Source organism: Arachis ipaensis, chromosome B08, assembly GCF_000816755.2.
Source record: "Arachis ipaensis cultivar K30076 chromosome B08, Araip1.1, whole genome shotgun sequence".
NCBI lineage: Eukaryota > Viridiplantae > Streptophyta > Magnoliopsida > Fabales > Fabaceae > Arachis > Arachis ipaensis.
In genome coordinates this window covers 80,037,105-80,058,534 of record NC_029792.2, presented here as the reverse complement: position 1 = coordinate 80,058,534, position 21,430 = coordinate 80,037,105, and positions in this window count along the sequence as shown.

Sequence of the window (21,430 nt, the reverse complement as noted above, 5' to 3'; positions counted from 1 at the left end):
CCTTCTCTTTATACATCTTGGTATTTTCATAGGCTTGTGACCTGAATTCCTCCATCTCTTGCAACTACAAAATCCTCTTTGCACCAGCAGCAATGCTGTCAAAATTTAGTATCTTGATAGCCCAGAGAGCTTTGTGTTCCAGCTTCAGTGGTAAATGACAAGCTTTCCCATACACCAGTTGATATGGGGACATTCCAAGTGGTGTTTTGAATGCTGTTCTGTATGCCCAAAGAGCATCATCCAGCTTCTTCGACCAATCTTTTCTTGATGCACCCACAGTCTTTTCCAGGATCCTCTTAAGCTCTCTGTTGGATATCTCAGTTTGTCCACTTGTTTGGGGATGGTAAGGCGTGGCTACCTTGTGTTTTACCCCATATCGTAGGAGAAGAGCTTCTAGTGGTCTGTTACAAAAATGGCTCCCTCCATCACTGATGAGTGCTCGTGGGACTCCAAACTGACTAAAGATATTCTTCCTGAGGAAGTTCATGACCACCCTGTTATCATTCATTGGGGTTGCAATAGCCTCTACCCACTTGGAAACGTAATCTACTGCTACCAAGATGTACTTGTTTGCATATGAGGTTGGGAATAGTCCCATGAAATCGATTCCCCACACATCAAACAATTCCAGTTCCAAGATGAAGTTTTGTGGCATCTCATTTCTTTTGGGCAAGTTTCCTGATCTTTGGCATTCATTGTAGCTCTTTACTAGTTCTTTGGCATCCTTGAAAAGGGTGGGCCAGAAAAATTTGCTTTGTAACATCTTTGCTGCAGTTCTGTCCCCTCCAAAGTGGCCTCCATAGCATGAGCCGTGGCAATTCCATATGACCTCTCGTCCTTCTTCTTCCGAAACACATCTCCTAAGGATTCCATCTGAACACTTCTTGAAGAGATATGGCTCATCCCAGACAAAGTATTTTGCATCATTCATGAGCTTCCTTTTTTGATGTTTATTGATCTCTGGAGGTAAGGCCCCAGTTGCCTTGAAGATGGCAATGTCTGCGAACCATGGTGCTTTGTGAACTGTCATCAACTGCTCATCAGGGAAGAGCTCGTTCACACTCGTATCATGTGCTCCACCTTTATCCTGAGGAATCCTGGATAGGTGATCTGCTACCTTGTTCTCCACTCCTTTCTTACCCAAATGGCATGCGCCTGTAGGCAAACACTCCATATGGGCAAGTGAATGAGGTTTTCTCTTGATCTCTGGGATCAACCACTATTTGGTTATATCCGGAATAACTGTCGAAAAAACAATAATATGTGTGCCCTGCAAGTCTTTCCAACATCTGATCCATGAATGGAAGGGGCAAATGATCTTTTCGTGTAGCCTCGTTGAGCTTCCTGTAGTCTATGCACATCTGCCATCCTGTGACTGTCCTTGTAGGAATTAGTTCATTCTTCTCATTGGGAACCACGGTAATTCCTCCCTTTTTGGGACGATATGCACGGGGCTAACCCAGGGACTGTCTGAGATTGGGTAAATTACCCCCCTTGCCATAACTTCATAACTTCCTTCTGTACCACTTCCTTCATGATTGGGTTCAACCTCTTTTGGGATTGAATGGATGGTTTGGCATCATCTTCTAGCAGTATCTTGTGCATGCATATGGCCGAACTTATCCGCTTCAGGTTAGCAAGTGTCCAACCAATGGCATCCTTGTGCTGTCGCAGTACTTTGATCAGTTCATCCTCTTGATCTTTGCTGAGGCATGAGCTTATGATCACTGGGTAATTTTTATTTTCTCCTAAGTATGCATATTTGAGAGTGGGTGGCAGTGCTTTGAGTTCAAGTTTAGGTGCTTCTGACTTTTCGTTCTCTTCCTTTGGTGCACCTGGTATGCCAATTTCTGTTGTTGCAACCTCTTCACTTGATGTACACTCTTCCTCTATTATTCTTTCGGGCTCTTCAGACTCTTCTTCTTCAAAACTCTCCTGCACCTCCTCTTCAAGTGAGTCCAACCTCATACATTTCCCCAGTTGTTCTTATGGGTAACTCATGGCCTTGAACACATTGATCGTCATCTTTTCATTGTGTAATCTCAGGGTGAGATCTCCTTTTTGTACATCAATGACAGCTCCAGCAGTGGCCAAGAATGGCCTTCCCAGGATGATGGAAGCCTTGGCTTCCTCCTGCATGTCCAGCACTACAAAGTCTGCTGGGAAGATAAAATCTCCCACTTTCACCAGCAAATCTTCTACGACGCCATGCGGGAACTTGAACGATCGGTCTGCCAATTGTAAGGCCATCTTTGTTGGTTTAGCCTCCTCAATCTTCATCTTTCTCATCATAGCTACCGACATCAAATTGATGCTAGCTCCTAAGTCACAAAGAGCCTTTTCCACTGTGATTAACCCTATAATATAAGGGATCTGAAAACTCCCGAGATCCTTCAATTTCTAGGGTAGTTTGTGCTGAATGATAGCACTACATTCTTCGGTTAATATTACAGTCTCGTTGTTCTTCCAGCTTCTCTTCTTAGTCATTAGCTCCTTTAAAAACTTGGCGTAGAGTGGCATTTGTTCTATTGCTTCAGCAAAGGGTATGTTGATTTGTAGTTTCTTGAAGATTTCCAAAAATCTCGAAAACTAGTTGTCATCCCCCTTCTTCTTTAATTACTGAGGATATGGGACTCTTGGTACGTCTGGCTTCAGTACTCCTTCCCCTTTTTGTGAACTCAGATTAGGAACTTGAGCTCCATCCTGCTCTTCTTCCTCTTTATCTGAGTCCTTTTCTTGTGGTTTCTGGGGGGTTTCCTTCAGTTCCTTCCCACTCCGAAGGGTGATAGCCTGACACTCCTCCCTTTGTGTTGAGCTAGTATTGCTACGAAGGTTGTGGCTGGAAATTTTATTGAATAAGTAGCCAATTTGTGTCTCAAGTTTCTTGATGGTAGCATCCTGATTCTGCATATTGGACATCACTTCTTCTCGGAATGCTTTACTATCTTGAATCTCTTTGCCTATGCCTTCAAGTAGATTCTCAATCCTTGAGAGTCTGTCATCAAATGATTGTAGATTGGGATTAGAGGTGGAAGGATGAGGTAAGTTATTTTGGTTTTGATATGGATGTGGAGAGGTGTTGTTATGGGAGTGTTGATATGGTCTAGATGTGAAATGTTGGTGAGCTGCATTGTTGGGATTTGGGCGTCTTTAATCAAGGCTTTGGTCTTGTTGATTTCCCCACCCAAAGTTTGGGTGATTCCTCCATCCAGGGTTGTAGGTCTTGGAGTATGGATCATGGTTTTGCCTAGGTGAATTCCCAATGTAGTTGACTTGCTCCTGACTTCCCTCTGCTTCTTCATTCACTCCTTCTTGGGTTGTTGATGAGTGGATATTGCTGCTACTTGGTTCCTCTCCATCTTCTTGGTGAGGTCAGCCAGCTGCTGGGTAATGAGCTTGTTTTGGGCCAGCAGAGCATCTACATTGTTTAGCTCCATTACTCCTCTAGTGTTGCCTTTTTCAGAAGCATAGAAATAATCATTCTCTGCTACTGTTTCAATGACATCTATGGCTTCCTCAATGGTCTTCTTCTTGTTCAAAGATCCTCCGGATGAATGGTCTACTGCCTTCTTTGATTCATAAGGTAGCCCTTCATAGAAAATGTGCAGCTGCACCCATTCGTTGAACATGTCAGGTGGACACCTCCTTGTCAGGTCCTTAAACCTCTCCCATGCTTCATACAGAGTCTCACCATCTTGTTGTCTGAAAGTTTGGACCTCAGCTCTCAGCCTATTGATTCGTTGAGGAGGGTAAAATCTTGCTAAGAATTTGTTCACCACATCTTCCCAAGTTGTCAAGTTCTCCCTTGGGAAAGACTCCAGCCACTTAGCTGCCTTATCATTGAGTGAGAATGGAAATAAGAGCAGTCTATAGGCGTCAGGATGAACACCATTAGACTTCACTGTGTCACAAATTCTCAGGAAGGTGGTTAGATGTTGATTGGGGTCTTCTTGGACACTTCCTCCGAACGAACAGTTGTTCTGAACAAGGGTGATGAGCTGTGGCTTCAGTTCAAAATTGTTGGCGTGGATGGTTGGCTTTTGAATGCTACTTCCACAGTTTCCTGGGTTTGGATTGATGTAAGAGCCTAAAACTCTTCTATCCTCCCCAGCATGATTTGCTCGACCTCCTCCGCCATGGTTGTGAGTCTCTTCTTCATGATGGTTTTCCATGTTTTCTTCCATGTTTGGTTCAAAGTATTCCTCCTCTTCCTCAGCACCAACTACTCTTTTTCCTCTTGCTTCCCTCCTTAATCTCAAGAAGGTCCTCTCAGGTTCAGAATCAAAGAAAGTTGAAGCCCCGCTTCTTCTCCCTGTCATACAACCAACAAGTACAAGCAAGGAAAATAGATGCTGAAAGTATTTCTGTCAGAATGACTGTTAGTGTGAGTGATGCAATATATCAAATAGTTAGTGGGTTAGTGAAATGAATGGTAAATAACTAAAAACGAAAAAGTAGGGGGAAGGGAAGAAATTAACTAAAACTGAAAGTAAATTACTCAAACAGAAAATTAAATCAAACAAAAATAAAATGCTCAATCTAGTGATCCTTGATAACAAGTCATCTTAGCTAGTTTCACTAGCCTTTTTCTTTTGTTTTCAATTGATTTTATGCACTTTCTTAAGCCATAAGCAAGCCAATTGGGTAGATTTCCATGTTTCCTTTGATTCAATCAACCATGTATGAATTCATGCACTTTCATGAGATTTTATGCTATAATTTCATATATTATGAAAGAAACACAATCTCATGATTTGGGGCATAGCTTTGATTATTTTGATTGATTGATGATAGGTGGAAAGAGTTTTGAAGAAGGTTGAAGGAAGAAGGAATGGCTAGGAGCAAGAGAGAACAAAAAGTTTGAGCCAAAGTTTGCCTCAAACTTTAGCTCAAAATTTTAGAAGAGTTGAAAACATGCCAGAGAAAAAAAGCTTGAGCCAAAGTTTGCCTCAAACTTTAGCTCAAACTTTTGGAAGAATTGAAAACACTCCAGAGGAAAAAAGCTTGAGAAAAAGTTTGCCTCAAACTTTAGCTCAAACTTTTGGAAGAATTGAAAACACTCCAGAGGAAAAAAGCTTGAGTAAAAGTTTGCCTCAAACTTTTACTCAAACTTTCATGATTTCAACCCGGTTCACAATGGATCTTTCTCCAACTCCAAGAGCCATCAACCAAGGCCTTTATCAACCCAATTCTATCAAGAGCAAATGCCCAATTCAAAGCTTGAAGGCCATTTGAAGAAAGTGTATAAATAGCTTAGGATTTAAGTTTTAGGGGAGCTTTTCTTTTGGAGTTTTGCTGAGAGTTTTGGAGAGCTTTTAGTTTTGAATTATTTTGAGTTTCTGAGTTTCGGAGAGGAGAATTGAATTCTCTTCCTCTTAGTTTTCTTGTTTTCAATTTCAATTACACTTGTCTTGAGTCTTGGGTGTTGAGAATTGGGGAAATTCTGTCTCAATCTCACCTTGAGATCTCTTTCTGTTTCTTTTACTGCACCATTGGAGAATTGAGATTTACATTCAAGCTTTCTTCGGTTTTGATCTTTAATTTCTTGCAATCGAATTCTACATTTGGATCTAGGAAGGCATTGAGATCTAGACTCGGTTATCTAGTCTCTTGGGTCCTGAGATATGGAGTTTGCATTTTAAATTCTCTGTTTAAAGCTTTTCAAGTTCATTTACATTTCCGTTTGAGATTCGGTTCAATTCAAGTCACTTTCTACTTGTCTGATTTATGCAATTTACTTTTCCTTGTTTAATTTCTGCAAATCCACTTCCCGATTCCCTTTATAATTCAAGCCATTTACATTTCTTGCACTTTAAGATTTTACAATTTACATTTCTTGCAATCTAAGTTTCTGTAATTTACATTTCTTGTTCTTTAAGATTCAGCACTTTATTTTCTGTTCTCTTTAATTTCATGCAATTTACCCATTCCCTTTACTTTCCATGCAATTTAAATTCTGTTAATCACAAATCACTCAACCAAATCTTGATTCGCTTGACTAAATCAACCACTAAACTGAAATTGCTCAATCCTTCAATCCCTGTGGGATCGACCTCACTCACGTGAGTTATTATTACTTGATGCGACCCGATGCACTTGCCGGTTAGTTTTGTGTGTTTGGAATTCATTTTCTGAAAATACACATCAATCCTCCAATTTAATCATTGTTGATGCACAATCAATCCCCGGTAACGGCGCCATAAACTTGATGCACAGAAAACTTGTCTCATAACAAATTTCCTTCGGTAAGTGTACCGAATTTGTCGTCAAGTAAAAACTCACAATAGAGTGAGGTCGAGTCCCACAGGGATTGATTGATCAAGCAACTTTAACTAGAGGAATGTTCTAGTTGAGCGAATCAGAATTTGAGTTGAGAATTGCAGAAAATTAAATGGCGGAAAAGTAAATAACAGAAAAGTAAATGCTGGAAATAAAGAGCTGAATGTAGATGACGGAAAGTAAATTGCAGAATCTTAAATGGGAATGGGGTAATTGCTCATAAAAGTAAATGACAGAAATTAAAGAGAATGGGTAAGATCAGAAATGGGGAGTTCATTGGGCTCAGGAGATGTTGCATTCTCCGGATCAATTTCATTTTCATCTCTTCCTCAATCAATGCACTCATTGATCTCCTCGGCAATCTTAAGTGATCGAATTACAATTCCTTGTAATTCAATCTCTCAAATCTTGATCAATAGCCAATTCCTTGGTCAATTGTTCATGAGAAGAGATGAAGTATGGTCACTTATTATACCACATGCATTTCCCAAATCAAGTGTTGAGAGGATTATAGTCACATATCCATCCAAACCCAATTTGGTCCAGCATGAGAAAGCATTTCTAGCATGATCTCTTCATTCCTCTTTCAAGGATCAGAAGAGATCCAAGTTTGAATAGCTTCTTTTCCAAGATAACTACCCAATTGGATGAAGATCAAAAGCTTTCAAGTAAAATCAAGAGAAAAGATAGAAGAAGAATAATGAAAACTAGTATTGATCCATCAAATTACAACAGAGCTCCTTAACCCAATGAAAGGGGTTTAGTTGTTCATAGCTCTGGAAAATAAAAACAAAGATGGAGAATACATTATGAAACTAGAAGTGCAGAGAAGGTAAAATACAGAGAGTAGTTCTATGCCAAGAGGCTCCCTATAATTTCCAACTCTCTTTTCAATTCAAAGCTACTCCTATATATACTACTCTTCTGATCTTCTAGTTGGCTTTTCAAGTCTTGGGTATGGGCCTTTGGATCTTCAGTTTGAAGCAGTTATCTTCTTCATTGGGCTTGGCTTTACTTGCAGAGAGAAAGTGTGAAGTGGGTAGAGACTTTAGCTCAGAATTTTAGTGGTGTTAACGTTCAGTGAAAATATGGGTTCGAGAACGTTAGTGACAATTACCTTTTTCACTAACGTTCCTCACCAAAGTAAGAGCCACGTTAACTTCAACGTTAGTGGCACAAACGTTGCCACTAACGTTGCCTCTATGTCCTTCGCACACGTTATTGGGACTCACCTTTCCCAGTAATGTTGAGAAGTCTCCCCCTTCCTTACGTTAGGGTCCACATTAACTTAGTTAACGTGGCTCTTTTAACGTATGCTTGCCAACCTTCGAGAACGTTAGTGACACTTACCTTTGTCACTAACGTTCCAATGTGCCCTTAGCTCCCACATTAGAGTCCACGTTAACTAGGTTAACGTAGGTTAACGTGGCCTCTAACGTGGCTGTGCTACCCATCTCCAATGTTAGTGACAAAGGTGAATGTCACTAACGTTGGCTCATCATCTCTCCTCCTCACGTTAGCTTCCACATTAACTATGTTAAAGTGGGAGTTAACGTGGCTCATTGTGGCTTGTGTGGGCTCCTTCCAACGTTAGTGACAATGTTAGGTGTCACTAACGTTGGCGATCACCTTCCTTCTTCACGTTAGCTTCCACGTTAACTAGGTTAACGTGGGAGTTAACGTGGCTTATTGGGGCTTGTGTGGGTTAATCCCAACGTTAGTGATAATGTTTGGTGTCACTAATGTTGTCGACCACCTACTTTCTTCATGTTAGCTTCCACGTTAACTAGGTTAACGTGGCTTATTGTGACTTGGCCAACGTTAGTGACAAAGTTGAATGTCACTAACGTTGGCCTCCCCTTTATTTCTTAACGTTAGAGGCCACGTTAACTAAGTTAACGTGGCTCTTAACGTGGCCACTTATGACCTTGGTCCAACGTTAGTGATAATGTTAAGTGTCACTAACGTTGGCTCCCTTTCCTTTCTTCCACGTTAGAGTTCACGTTAACTTAGTTAACGTGACTCTTAACGTGGGCAATGATGGCTTCGAGAGCGTTATTGGCGATTACTTTTCTCATTAACTTTGCAAGTTACTCCGATTCCACGTTAGTCCCCACGTTAGTGTAACTAATGTAGCCACTAATGTGGTTCTTCTTTGCTTCCTTTGTCCTGAAATCAAGCAATCCAGTGCATCAAAGTTCTGGTCCAAGTCATGGGAAATGCAACATCAAATTTGTCATAAAATTCATGCAAAATCCTCATGAAATCATGTAAAGTGCACAATGTATGCTTGAATCAAGATGTAAGTGAATATCTACCCAAAACTAGCTTATTTTCTAAGGAAATGCATGAAACTACCCTAAAAACAGTAAAGAAAAGGTCAGTGAAACTGGCCAAAATGCCCTGGCATTAAGATGATGCAAGTCATCACAACACCAAACTTGAGGCCTTGGCTTTGAATGATTGCAATACAGCTAAGAGTAAAACTAAGTGTTCAACACATGTATGAATGTTTTAATGTCATGAAAAGTTCTTGGATCCTTGAGGGTTCTTTCAGGTATAGGCTTTAGGGGTCCTTTCTATTGATTGTCACCTTGAAGTAGTAAGGGTTGTTTTGCTTTCTTGACCACGACTCTAAATGTTTTGTCTCAAGACAACCCTTTAATTAAGCTTTCAATTAGCACTACCAAACCAGTTGGTTTTAGGTTACTAGGTGTTGAGACACCCCTAAGAATTTACTTGCCCAAGTCTCTTCTTGACACATCTTCACCACAAGCATCTACTAAGATCTTTAATTCCTTTTGAGCTTTTTAATGTTTCTTTTTCCATCCCAGTAGTTGATGCTCAGAGCCTTGGGCCTTTATTGCTTACTACCTCTTAGTTCTATGGATATTCTAGGAACACCCCTTGACCTTCCCTTGTTACACCTTCTAGGACTAGTTGCTCTCTATGACTCATTTTCTTTTTAGTTCATCCAAGGTTCCACACTTAGTTTCTTATTTCATAGTTTATTTGATGATCTCTCTTGGCCTTGGTCCCTCTCATTATTTTTGCACAACTCACAGTAACTCTTATGGAGATAAGCTCTACTTTTATTTATGTTGAAATGAAGACTTGAAATACATGGCATTTTCTTTCTTGTAAAAAAACTCATAAAGACTTCAAACAGGAATTAAAACTAAGCAATAATCATAAACTATCCTAGCATGATTATTTATTCAAAAAGTAAATCAAACAAAAGCTTAAAACAAGATTTCAGAAATTAGAAAGTGTCAACCATGGGACTCAACAACCTTGAGCAGCTTCATCTTTAGTTCATTGGCCCTTTCCCTTTGTCCTTCTTCTTGGAAGGAGAGGAGCCACCTTCATCTGGCTTGGAGGATCCTTCTTGTGCTTTGGCATTCTTGGGCTTCCAAAATCCTAGCCTCCTCATGTAGGATTTAACATTCTCCTTGTGTTGGTATGCTATTTCTTCTTGCCTTGAGCTGAGTTCCTCCAATTTCTGCATATAGGTGGGGTAATTGGTGTTCATGTTAGCTATTGCATTGCATAGGTAGCTCAAATTTGTTTGTGCATGGCAATCATATTCCCCTCTGGCTACAGTCATTGCTTTCTAACGGTGTCTGAATTCAGCAAGACTTTTCATTTGTTGAAATTGTCATTCCAGAATCATTCCTAAGCTGCCTTGCATCTCTCCCCAGTTAGATCGTTCTTGCTGCTCTTTGAGCTTCTCAAAACCCCCTTGGAGTTGTTGAATATTCTGGTTGACTTGGCTCCATTGTTGTTGTTGAGTCTCCTTGAGTTGATTGACATCTTCCCTCAAGTGGTCTAAGTCTCCCTTCATTTGGTGTACATCTCCTTGCAATTGTTCCCAGTTGAATCCTGATGGGAATTGCTGATATTGGTATTGTGGTGGTGGTTGAAGTGCCAAGAAGTGGGGTTGCTCTTCTGCTTCTTCCTTTTCTTGTTGTTGTTGTGGTCCATGAGCATGAGCTCTTCGTTCGCTGGTCCTATTGAGTGGGTGAACAGCCACCACTTTGGCAATCTTTTTGGCAGTTATGAATTTATCTTGCTTCACAAGCACCTCATCAATGATCTTTTCAACTCCAGCCTCATCACATAGCTTCTGTATAATGGTGGGGAAGGCTAACCTTGTGTTGTCACTGGTGCTTTTCAGCACTTTGCTGATGTTGTTGGCGATCATCTCCCCCACGTTGATGTTCTCTCCTTTCATGATGTTGTAGATGAGCACAGCTCTCTCTTTGGTCACCTCAGAAGTGTTGGATGTGGGGATTAGGGACCTCCTCATAAATTCTAACCACCCTCTAGCTTGGGGGGTTCAAATCTCTTTTCCTCAATTGGTTGGGTATCCCATCCTTATCATTTATCCAATGCACATTCAGCACACAAATTTCATTCAGGATCTCATCAAACCCAGGGTCTTGTTGCTTCATTCTTTCTTCATAGCTCTGAGTGGAGCTTGTCCTATTCACAATTAGCATTCTTTCTATGCTAGAGGGCTGTAGTCAATGGACTTCCCCCTTACATAGCTAATGTAGCCATATTGTTGCCCTGGTTGAGGTACTGTGTTAGCATAGAATTTCCTTACCAAGCTCTCTACCACTTTTCTTGGTGGGTTGCATAGAAGTGACCAACCCCTATTGTTGATCTTAATATTGATTTCAATATGCTCATTCCTCCCTAGTTAAAACCCAACTTCTGGAATGATCTTCATCTCACTCACTCAACCATTGAATTGATTTTGGTTGAATGCGGAGAGGAACTTGTAGTCATTGAAAGAGCTTGAGGATCCAGAGGTTGGTTCTTTGGTTTTTCTTTTCTTTGAGGCTGAGCTTTTTGGTGGTACCATTAGGTTGAGAAAGTGTGTTTGAGGTTGTAAAATATGGGTTGCAAGAAAGAGTAAGCAAAACAAGGTTTTGCTTCAACACCAAACTTAGGACTTGATTGTCCCAATCAAGAAAAAGAAGAAAGAAAGTTGGGGAAGAGAGATAGTAGAAAAATAAAAGAAGATGAGGGGTGTATGCTCTTTGTGTGTGATTGGGGATTGCTAAAGTGGGAGAGGAGATGGGGAGGTGAGGCTTTTATAATGGGTGAATTGTGTGGTCGAAAGGTGGGAAATAAAAAGGGTTAAATGTTTTCCCACTTGGGGAGTGGCGCCTAGCGTGGGAAGAGGCACCAACTCTTTTCTCACAGAGTCTTCTGCATGTGTTGAGTTCCAAAGTGCAAGTACACTTTGACTTCCTTGCTTTGTGAGTTATTTACTGACGTGGCAGAAATTGGCGGGTTAAGAAATTCTTATAAGAGATGTGTTGCAAGTACAGTTCTTAACCAACAAAAATCCGCTTATCAATTTAGAAGGGTTGTCACAAAATTAGAATTAAAATACTGGGAGTATGAATCCCAGGTCGTCTCCCAACGAGTTGCAGAAAGGTGTGCTATTTTATTAATTAGATGTTTTCAAAAATGGTTTTGAGTTGGTAAATAGGAAATTAAATCAGAGAATTTATGTAATTTAAATAAAAACCTTGACCGGGAGTAGATTAGTTGGAAGTCCTATCCTTGTTGGAGTTCTCCCAAGATTAATTGATAATTGAAGGTTGTCTGCTCAGTTATCCCTTACCGGATAAAGGAAAGTTAAGCAAGTTGGAAGTCAGTTTCTACTCAGAAGTTCTAATCCTCTCCCTTGGAAAGGACTAGTGTCAGTGACTAGAGGGCGACCCAACGCTAAACCCAACTATAATTTTACTCTTGAGCATTCCAACTCAAGGTCTTCCTTTCAACCAACTCCCAATCAAGTTATGGAACTACTCGCTCATTATGAATGTAAACTTCGCAAAATAAGAAAAGGGAATAAAGAAAGACATGATGAATAATAATCAAAAGGATCAATTAAAAATAAAAATAGTTCTTGTATTAAGAAATTCTAAAAATAATCCAATAGTAACTCTGAATAAATTAAGGATATGGAAGAGTAAGTGACAAGTAAGAAAACAAACTAGAATGACGAAGTCTTGACAGAGGTAACAACTCTTCTCAATATCCCAATCCAAGAAGCAATAGAATCAAAATCCTAAGAACTATGAATGTGTAGTGAAAAAACCTAGAGGAGGAGTAAAATCAGATCTAAAACTAAAATTTTGTGGAATGAATATTGTTTTTGGTCTCTACATGTTCCCTGGCTCTAATCTGCTTTTCTTGGCCGAAAACTGGGTCAAAACAAGGCCGAAAATCGTCCCCAGCGAATTCTGCAGATTCTGCAGATCGCGCAAATCACGCGATCGCGTCATCCATGCGTTCGCGTCATCCAGCGTTTTGCCTTGCCACGCGTGCGCGTTGTCCACGCATTCACGTCACTTGTGCAGTTTCCTATCCATGCGTTCACGTCAGGCACGCGAGCGCGTCACTGCAATTTCCTCTAATTCACACGGTCGCGTGAGCCATGCGTCCGCGTCGCTTCTCGCTGGTCATCTCCTCAATTTATTGTGTTCCTTCCATTTTTGCAAGCCTCCTTTCCAATCTCCAAGTCATTCATGCCCTATAAAGCCTGAAACACTTAACACACGGATCACGGCATCGAATGGAATAATGGAAAATTAAAATACATAGTTAAAAATCTCTAGGACGCAATTTTTCAACCATGGAGTAATTTTGGGATGGAATTGTAAATACATGCTAATTTAATGAATAAGTGGGTAAAGATTTGATAAAACCACACAACTAAACACAATATAAACCATAAAATAATGGTTTATCATCCTCCCCACACTTAAATATTAGCATGTCCTCATGCTTAGTTGAAGGAGATAATATAAATGAGTAGGAACATGTAAAACTCATGCAATACAATGCAACCTATATATGTGAATGCAACTATATGATTCTTGTCCACTTGGTCAAAAGTAAATAAGCTCTTCAACACAATCACAAATCAAATTCAACTAATTCAATTCTTATACAGTAACAACAGATAAAAATACAAGAAGGTAGCTCATGAAAGCGGGGAACATAGAATTTAAGCATTGAACCCTCACTGATGATGTATGTATGCTCTAGTCTCTCTAGTGTATAGGGTAATCACTCTATCCTTCTCTAATCATGCTTTCTAATTTTTGTTCTTCACCTAACCAATCAACAGCATTTAATGTACCAATGCAAACATCATGAGGTCTTTTCAAGGTTGTAGTGGGGCCAAGGTAAGGGTAAGGGCATATATATGGCTAAGTAAGCTTATAAATTGAATCTTTAATTAACCCAAGCTTTCACCTAACACACATATATATTCTTTATAACTCAAATCTCATACCTAGCTACCCAAAATTTCCTTTTCACATTCCATACTCATGTATCAACTTTTATTTTTTTATTCAATCGTATATGCATTGATCCTTGAATTTTAACTTAGCATTGGGGTAATTGTTGTCCCCTTATTTATTGACATTTTTTTTAAACATGAAAATAAACATAGCTTATCAATGCATATAGAATTTTAATTTTCTTTTATAGTTTCACATGAGTAGGTACCCAAATTCCCATTATACTATCATGACACATTCTCTTATTATCTTTTGTTCCCACAATCTTCCCATACTCAATTAACACACAATTCTATCTTAAGCTAACCAAAGATTCAATTGGGATATATAATTATTTTTCTGCTTAAGGCTAGTGATGTGGTGAAATAAAGAACAAATGGGATTTAAAGGCTCAAAGTGGCTAACAAAGGTAATTGAAAGGGTAGGCTTAATTTGGATAAGTGAGCTAAACAAATAATGGCCTCAATCATATGCAAGCATATAAATATATTAAACATTGGACATATAGGATGAAACAAAATATAGATTACAATCATAGAGAAGTAAACACACAAGAATAAAATAATTATGGTTAAATAATGTAACCATGTATCTAGGCTCAAAGTCTCACAGGTTGTGTGTTCTTTAGCTCAAAAACCATGTTCCAAATACAACTTTAGGCAAATTTAACATAAAAGTTTTGATTAAAATTAGTGAAATTTTGTTCTAAAAATAGAGTCTTAGGAGAAACTTATTATCTTTTCAATCAAGTAGAACATGCATGTAACTAACCTATTACTATGCAATTTATCCTATTTTACAAAGAAAAACTAACTAAATATCCTATTTTATTGGTGTTAAGGAAGAGAAATTACCTCCGAAAGTCAGGTACTGACCGACCTCCCCACACTTAAGGCTTTGCACCGTCCTCGGTGCCATCTGTCAGGAACAAAGGTGGGCTGGTAGCAGTATCTCCACAGTCGGGACCGTCATGGCTCCCTGTGCTGGTAAACGAAGTGGAGTCCGAGGTGTCTGAGTCTCGGTATTTTCCCTTAAGTGGCTCCTTGAGGTACGTGAATCGGTGCTTGTTACGGCGCTCTCTTAGCTTTGCTTTGTGTTCCTGCCGATCCAACCTCTCGAGTATCTGATGGAGCAGTTGGGTTGTTGTAGGTGCTTGTGGTGTTGAAGGTGGAATGTCTTCAGCCGGTTCAGTAGGCTGTCTTATAGTGGCTGTTGGAGGTCTGATATATTTCCTGTTGGGGACGTATTGATCAGCCCGTGGGAGCATGTCTTTGGTGTCACCAGCTCTGTAGGAGACTCCGGCTGCTGAGACAAGATCTGAGACCAAGGTGGGAAAAGGCATGACCTCAAACCAGTGGCTAGGGGATGGCTAGAGTTCATTCAACGCTCAATCATTCCTACTAGTAACCGGTTTGAAGTTACTATAGACCGGGCCATCATGATCTATAGTATCATGATTGGAGAGGAGGTAGAAGTTCATGAGATTATACCTCAAGAACTTTACAAGGTGGCTGACAAGTCCTCCACTTGGGCAAGGTTAGCCTTTCCTCACCTCATATGCCACCTCTGCAATTCAGCTGGAATTGACATAGAGGGAGATATCCTCATTGAACAGGATAAGCCCATCACTAAGAAAAGGATGGAGCAAACAAGAGATCATGGACCTCAACATGAGCATGAGGAGATTCCTCACCATGAAATCCCTGAGATGCCTCAAGGGATGCACTTCCCTCCACAAAACTATTGGGAACAAATCAACACTTCCCTAGGAGAATTAAGTTCCAACATGGGACAACTAAGGGGGGAGCACCAAGAGCACTCCATCATCCTCCATGAAATTAGAGAAGATCAAAGAGCTATGAGGGAGGAGCAAGAAAGACAAGGAAGAGACATAAAGGAGCTCAAGAGCACCATTGGTTCTTCAAGAAGAGGAAGACGCCACCCTCACTAAGGTGGACTCATTCCTTAATCTCCTTGTTTATTTATTTTCCTGTTTTTCGATTTTTTGAGCTTTATGTTTATTTATATTTGTGTCTTATTACATGATCATTAGTGTCTAAGAGTCTATGCCTTAAACCTATGAATATGAATCCACCACCTCTCTTAAATGAAAACTGTTTTAAAAACAAAAGAACAAGAAGTACAGGGTTTCGAATTCATCCTTGAAACTAGTTTAATTATTTTGATGTGGTGACAATACTTTTTGTTTTCTGAATGAATGCTTGAACAGTGCATATGTCTTTTGAAGTTGATGTTTATGAATGTTAAATATGTTGGCTCTTGAAGAGTAAGGAAAAAGGAGACATGTTATTTGATAATCTGAAAAATCATAAAAATGATTCTTGAAGCAAGAAAAAGCAGTGAATACAAAATCTTGCAGAAAAAAAAAGCGAAAAAGAAAAAAAGGGGAAAGAAAAAGGAAAAGCAAGCAGAAAAAGTCAAAAGCTCTTAAAACCAAAAGACAAGAACGAAAAGCCAATAGCCCTTAAAACCAAGAGGCAAGGGTAATAAAAAGGATCAAAGGCTTTGAGCATCAGTGGATAGGAGGGCCTAAAGGAATAAAATCCTGGCCTAAGCGGCTAAACCAAGCTGTCCCTAACCATGTGCTTGTGGCGTGAAGGTGTCAAGTGAAAACTTGATACTGAGCGGTTAAAGTCAAGGTCCAAAGCAAAAAGAAGAGTGTGCTTAAGAACCCTGGACACCTCTAATTGGGAACTTTAGCAAAGCTGAGTCACAATCTGAAAAGGTTCACCCGGTTATGTGTTTGTGGCATTTATGTATCCGGTGGTAATACTGAAAAACAAAGTGCTTAGGGCCACGACCAAGACTCATAAAGTAGCTGTGTTCAAGAATCAACATACTGAACTAGGAGAATCAATAACACTATCTGAATTCTAAGTTCCTATAGATGCCAATCATTCTGAACCTCAATGGATAAAGCGAGATGCCAAAACTATTCAAGAGGCAAAAAGCTACAAGTCCCGATCATTTGATTGGAGCTAAGTTTCATTGATATTTTGGAATTTATAGTATATTCTGTTCTTTTTATCCTATTTGATTTTCAGTTGCTTGGGGACAAGCAACAATTTAAGTTTGGTGTTGTGATGAGCGGATAATTTATACGCTTTTTGGCATTGTTTTTACATAGTTTTCAGTATGATTTAGTTAGTTTTTAGTATATTTTTATTAGTTTTTAATTAAAATTCACATTTCTGGACTTTACTATGAGTTTGTGTGTTTTTCTGTGATTTCAGGTATTTTCTGGCTGAAATTGAGAGACTTGAGCAAAAATCAGATTCAGAGGTTGAAGAAGGACTGCAGATGCTGTTGGATTCTGACCTCCCTGCACTCAAAGTGGATTTTCTGGATCTACAGAACTCCAAATGGCACGCTCTCAATTGCGTTGGAAAGTAGACATCCAGGGCTTTCCATAAATATATAATAGTCCATACTTTGATTAAGGATAGATGACGTAAACTGGCGTTGAACGCCAGTTTCATGCTGCATTCTGGAGTCAAACGCCACAAACAGGTTGCAAAGTGGAGTTAAACGCCAGAAATAGGTTACAAACTGGCGTTCAACTGCAAGAAAGACCTCTACATGTGTAAAGCTCAATGCTCAGCCCAAGCACACACCAAGTGGGCCCCGGAAGTGGATTTGTGCATCATTTACTCATTTCTGTAAACCCTAGTAACTAGTTTAGTATAAATAGGACTTTTTACTATCTTTGTAGGAGATCTTTGATTAGTTTTATGCTATCTTAGACTTTCATGGGGGCTGGCCATTCGGCCATGCCTAGACCGTTATCACTTATGTATTTTCAAACAGTAGAGTTTCTACACACCATAGATTAAGGTGCGGAGCTCTGCTGTTCCTCATGAATTAATACAAAGTACTACTGTTTTTCTATTCAATTCAAGCTTATTCCTATTATAAGATATCCATTCGTACCCAAGAACATGATGAATGTGATGATTATGTGACGCTCATCATCATTCTCACTTATGAACGCGTGCCTGACAAACACTTCCGTTCTACATGCAAACAAGCTAGAATGAATATCTCTTAGATATCAAATACAGAGGACCGAGTCCGAGATATTAGAATCTTCGTGGTATATGTTAGAACCCATGGATGGCCATTCTTGAGATCCGGAAAGTCTAAACCTTGTCTGTGGTATTCTGAGTAGGATCTGGGAAGGGATGGCTGTGACGAGCTTCAAACTCGCGAGTGCTGGGTGTAGTGATAGATGCAAAAGGATAGTAAATCCTATTCCAGTATGATCGAGAACCGACAGATGATTAGCCTTGCAGTGACAGCGCATTGGACCATTTTCATAGAGAGGATGGGATGTAGCCATTGACAACGGTGATGCCCTACATAAAGCTTGCCATGGAAAGGAGTAGGAATGGTTGGATGAAGACAGCAGGAAAGCAGAGGTTCAGAGGAACGAAAGCATCTCTATACTCTTATCTGAAATTCTCACCAATGAATTACATAAGTATCTCTATCCTAGTTCATATTTTAATTATCTATTTAATTATTAAAACTCTATAACCATTTGAATCCGCCTGACTGAGATTTACAAGGAGATCATAACTTGCTTCAAGCCGACAATCTCCGTGGGATCAACCCTTACTCATGTAAGGTTTATTACTTGGACGACCCAGTGCACTTGCTGGTCAGTTGTGCGAAGTTGTGACAAAGAATTAAGATTATGAACATGCGTATAAAGTTTTCAGCGCCGTTACCAAGGAATGGAACCGTCTCAATTTCTGCGCACCAAGTTTTTGGCGCCGTTGCCGGGGATTGTTCGAGTTTGGACAACTGACGGTTCATCTTGTTGCTCAGATTAGGTAATTTTCTTCTTGTTCCAACTTTTGTTTTGTTTTCAAAAGGTTTTCAAAAAATTTTCAAAAATATATTTCTTCTTTTTCGTTTTTCCCAAAATAATTTTCGAAAAAAACCAAAAAAAAAAAATAAAATCATAAAAAAAATATTTTGTGTTTCTTGTTTGAGTCTAGAGTTAAGTTTTAAGTTTGGTGTCAATTGCATCTTTTTAATTTTCTAAAAATTATTTTCGAAAATTTCATGCATTGCATTCTTCATGATCTTAAAGTTGTTCTTGGCCAGTCTTCTTGTTTGATCTTCATATTTTCTTGTTTTGTGTCTTTTCTTGTTTTTCATATGCATTTTCAATTTGTTAGTGTCTAAAGTTTGATAATTTCTAAGCTTAGTGTCTTGTATGTTTTTCTTTTCTTGAAAATTATCAAAAATAAGTCTTGATGTTCATCTTGATCTTCAAAGTGTTCTTGGTGTTCATCTTGACATTCAAAGTGTTCTTGCATGCATTGTGTGTTTTGATTCATAATTTTTATGTTATGTGTCATTTTTGTGTTTTTTTTCTCTTTCATCATTTAAATTCAAAAATAAAAAAATTATCTTTCCCCTTTTTTTTTCTTTTCTCATAAAATTTTTCGAAAATTTGAGTTGAATTTTTCAAAAATTTTAAAATCAAGTTGTTTCTTATGAGTCAAATCAAATTTTCAATTTAAAAATTCTATCTTTTTCAAATCTTTTTCAAAAATAAAATCTTTCTCATTTTTCCTTTCATAATTTTCGAAAATTCCAAAATGATTTTCAAAAATCTTTTTCTTATTTCTATTTCAAATTTTCAAAATTAATGGTAACAATTAATGTGATTGATTCAAAAATTTTAAGTTTGTTACTTGCCTAGTAAGAAAGGTTCAATCTTTAAACTCTAGAATCATATCTTTTTAGTTTCTTGTTAGTCAAGTAATCAACTTTAATTTTCAAAATCAAATTTTTTTAAATTTCTTTTTTCAAATCTTTTTCAAAATAAATTTCAATCACATCTTTTTCAAAATCAATTTCAAAATCTTTTCTAACTTCTTTTCTAACCTCTTATCTTTTTAATTTGATTTTCAAATCTTTTTCAATCAATATTATCTTTTTGTTTCAATCATATCTTTTTCAAAACTACCTAACTAATTCTCTCTCTAATTTTCGAAAATCCCATCCCTCTTTTTCAAAAAAAAAAATTCCTTTTTAATTAATTAATTGTTTTAAAAATTTAATTTAATTTGATTTCAATTTTAATTTTCAAAATTTAACTTTAAATTTTAATTTTAATTTAATTAATTTTCGAAAATCCCTCTCTCTCATCTCCTTCTAATTATTTATTTATTTATTTATTTACTAACACTTCTCTTCATCTCAAAATTCGAACCCTCTCTTCCTCTTGGTGTTCGAATTTCTCTTCTTTTATTCTTATCTTCTTCTACTCACATAAAGGAATCTCTATACTGTGACATACAGGATTCCATATTTTCTTTTCTGTTTTCTTCTTTTTTATATGAGCAGGAACAAGGATAAGAACATTCTTGTTGGGGCTGATCCTGAACCTGAAAGGACTCTTAAGAGGAAGCTAAGGGAAGCTAAAGCACAACTCTCTGGAGAAAATATGACAGAAATTTTCGAAAAAGAAGGAGACATGGCCGAAAATAATAACAATGCAAGGAAGATGCTTGGTGACTTTACTGCACCAAACTCCAATTTACATGGAAGAAGCATCTCAATCCCTGCCATTGGAGCAAACAATTTTGAGCTTATGCCTCAATTAGTTTCTCTGATGCAACAGAATTGCAAGTTTCATGGACTTCCATCAGAAGATCCTTTTCAGTTCTTAACTGAATTCTTGCAGATCTGTGATACTGTTAAGACCAATGGGGTTGATCCCGAGGTCTACAGGCTTATGCTTTTCCCGTTTGCTGTAAGAGACAGAGCTAGAGTATGGTTGGACTCTCAACCTAAAGACAGCCTGAACTCTTGGGATAAGCTGGTCACGACTTTCTTAGCCAAGTTCTTTCCTCCTCAAAAGCTTAGCAAGCTTAGAGTGGATGTTCAAACCTTCAGACAGAAAGAAGGAGAATCCCTCTATGAAGCTTGGGAGAGATACAAGGAACTGACCAAAAAGTGTCCTTCTGACATGCTTTCAGAATGGACCATCCTGGATATATTCTATGATGGTCTATTTGAGTTATCAAAGATGTCACTGGACCATTCTACAGGTGGATCCATCCACCTAAAGAAAATGTCTGCAGAAGCTCAAGAACTCATTGACATGGTTGCAAATAACCAGTTTATATACACTTCTGAAAGGAATCCTGTGAGTAATGGGACGCCTATGAGGAAGGGAGTTCTTGAAATTGATACTCTGAATGCCATATTGGCTCAGAATAAAATATTGACTCAGCAAGTCAATATGATATCTCAGAGTCTGAATGGATTGAAGGAATCATCCAACAGTACTAAAGAGGCATCTTCTGAAGAAGAAGCTTATGATCCTGAGAACCCTACAATAGCAGAGGTGAATTACATGGGTGAACCCTATGGAAACACCTATAATCCCTCATGGAGAAATCATCCAAATTTCTCATGGAAGGATCAACAAAAGCCTCAACAAGGCTTTAATAATGGTGAAAGAAACAGGTTTAGCAATAGCAAATCTTTTCCATCATCCACTCAGTAATAGACAGAGAATTCTGAGCAGAATCCATCTAGCTTAGCAAATATAGTCTCTGATCTATCTAAGACCACTGTGAGTTTCATGAATGAAACAAGGTCCTCCATTAGAAATTTGGAGGCACAAGTAGGCCAGCTGAGTAAAAGGGTCACTGAAACTCCTCCTAGTACTCTTCCAAGCAATACAGAAGAGAATCCAAAAAGAGAGTACAAGGCCGTTGATTTAACCGTCATGGCCAAACCTACAAGGGAGGGAGAGGACATGAATCCCA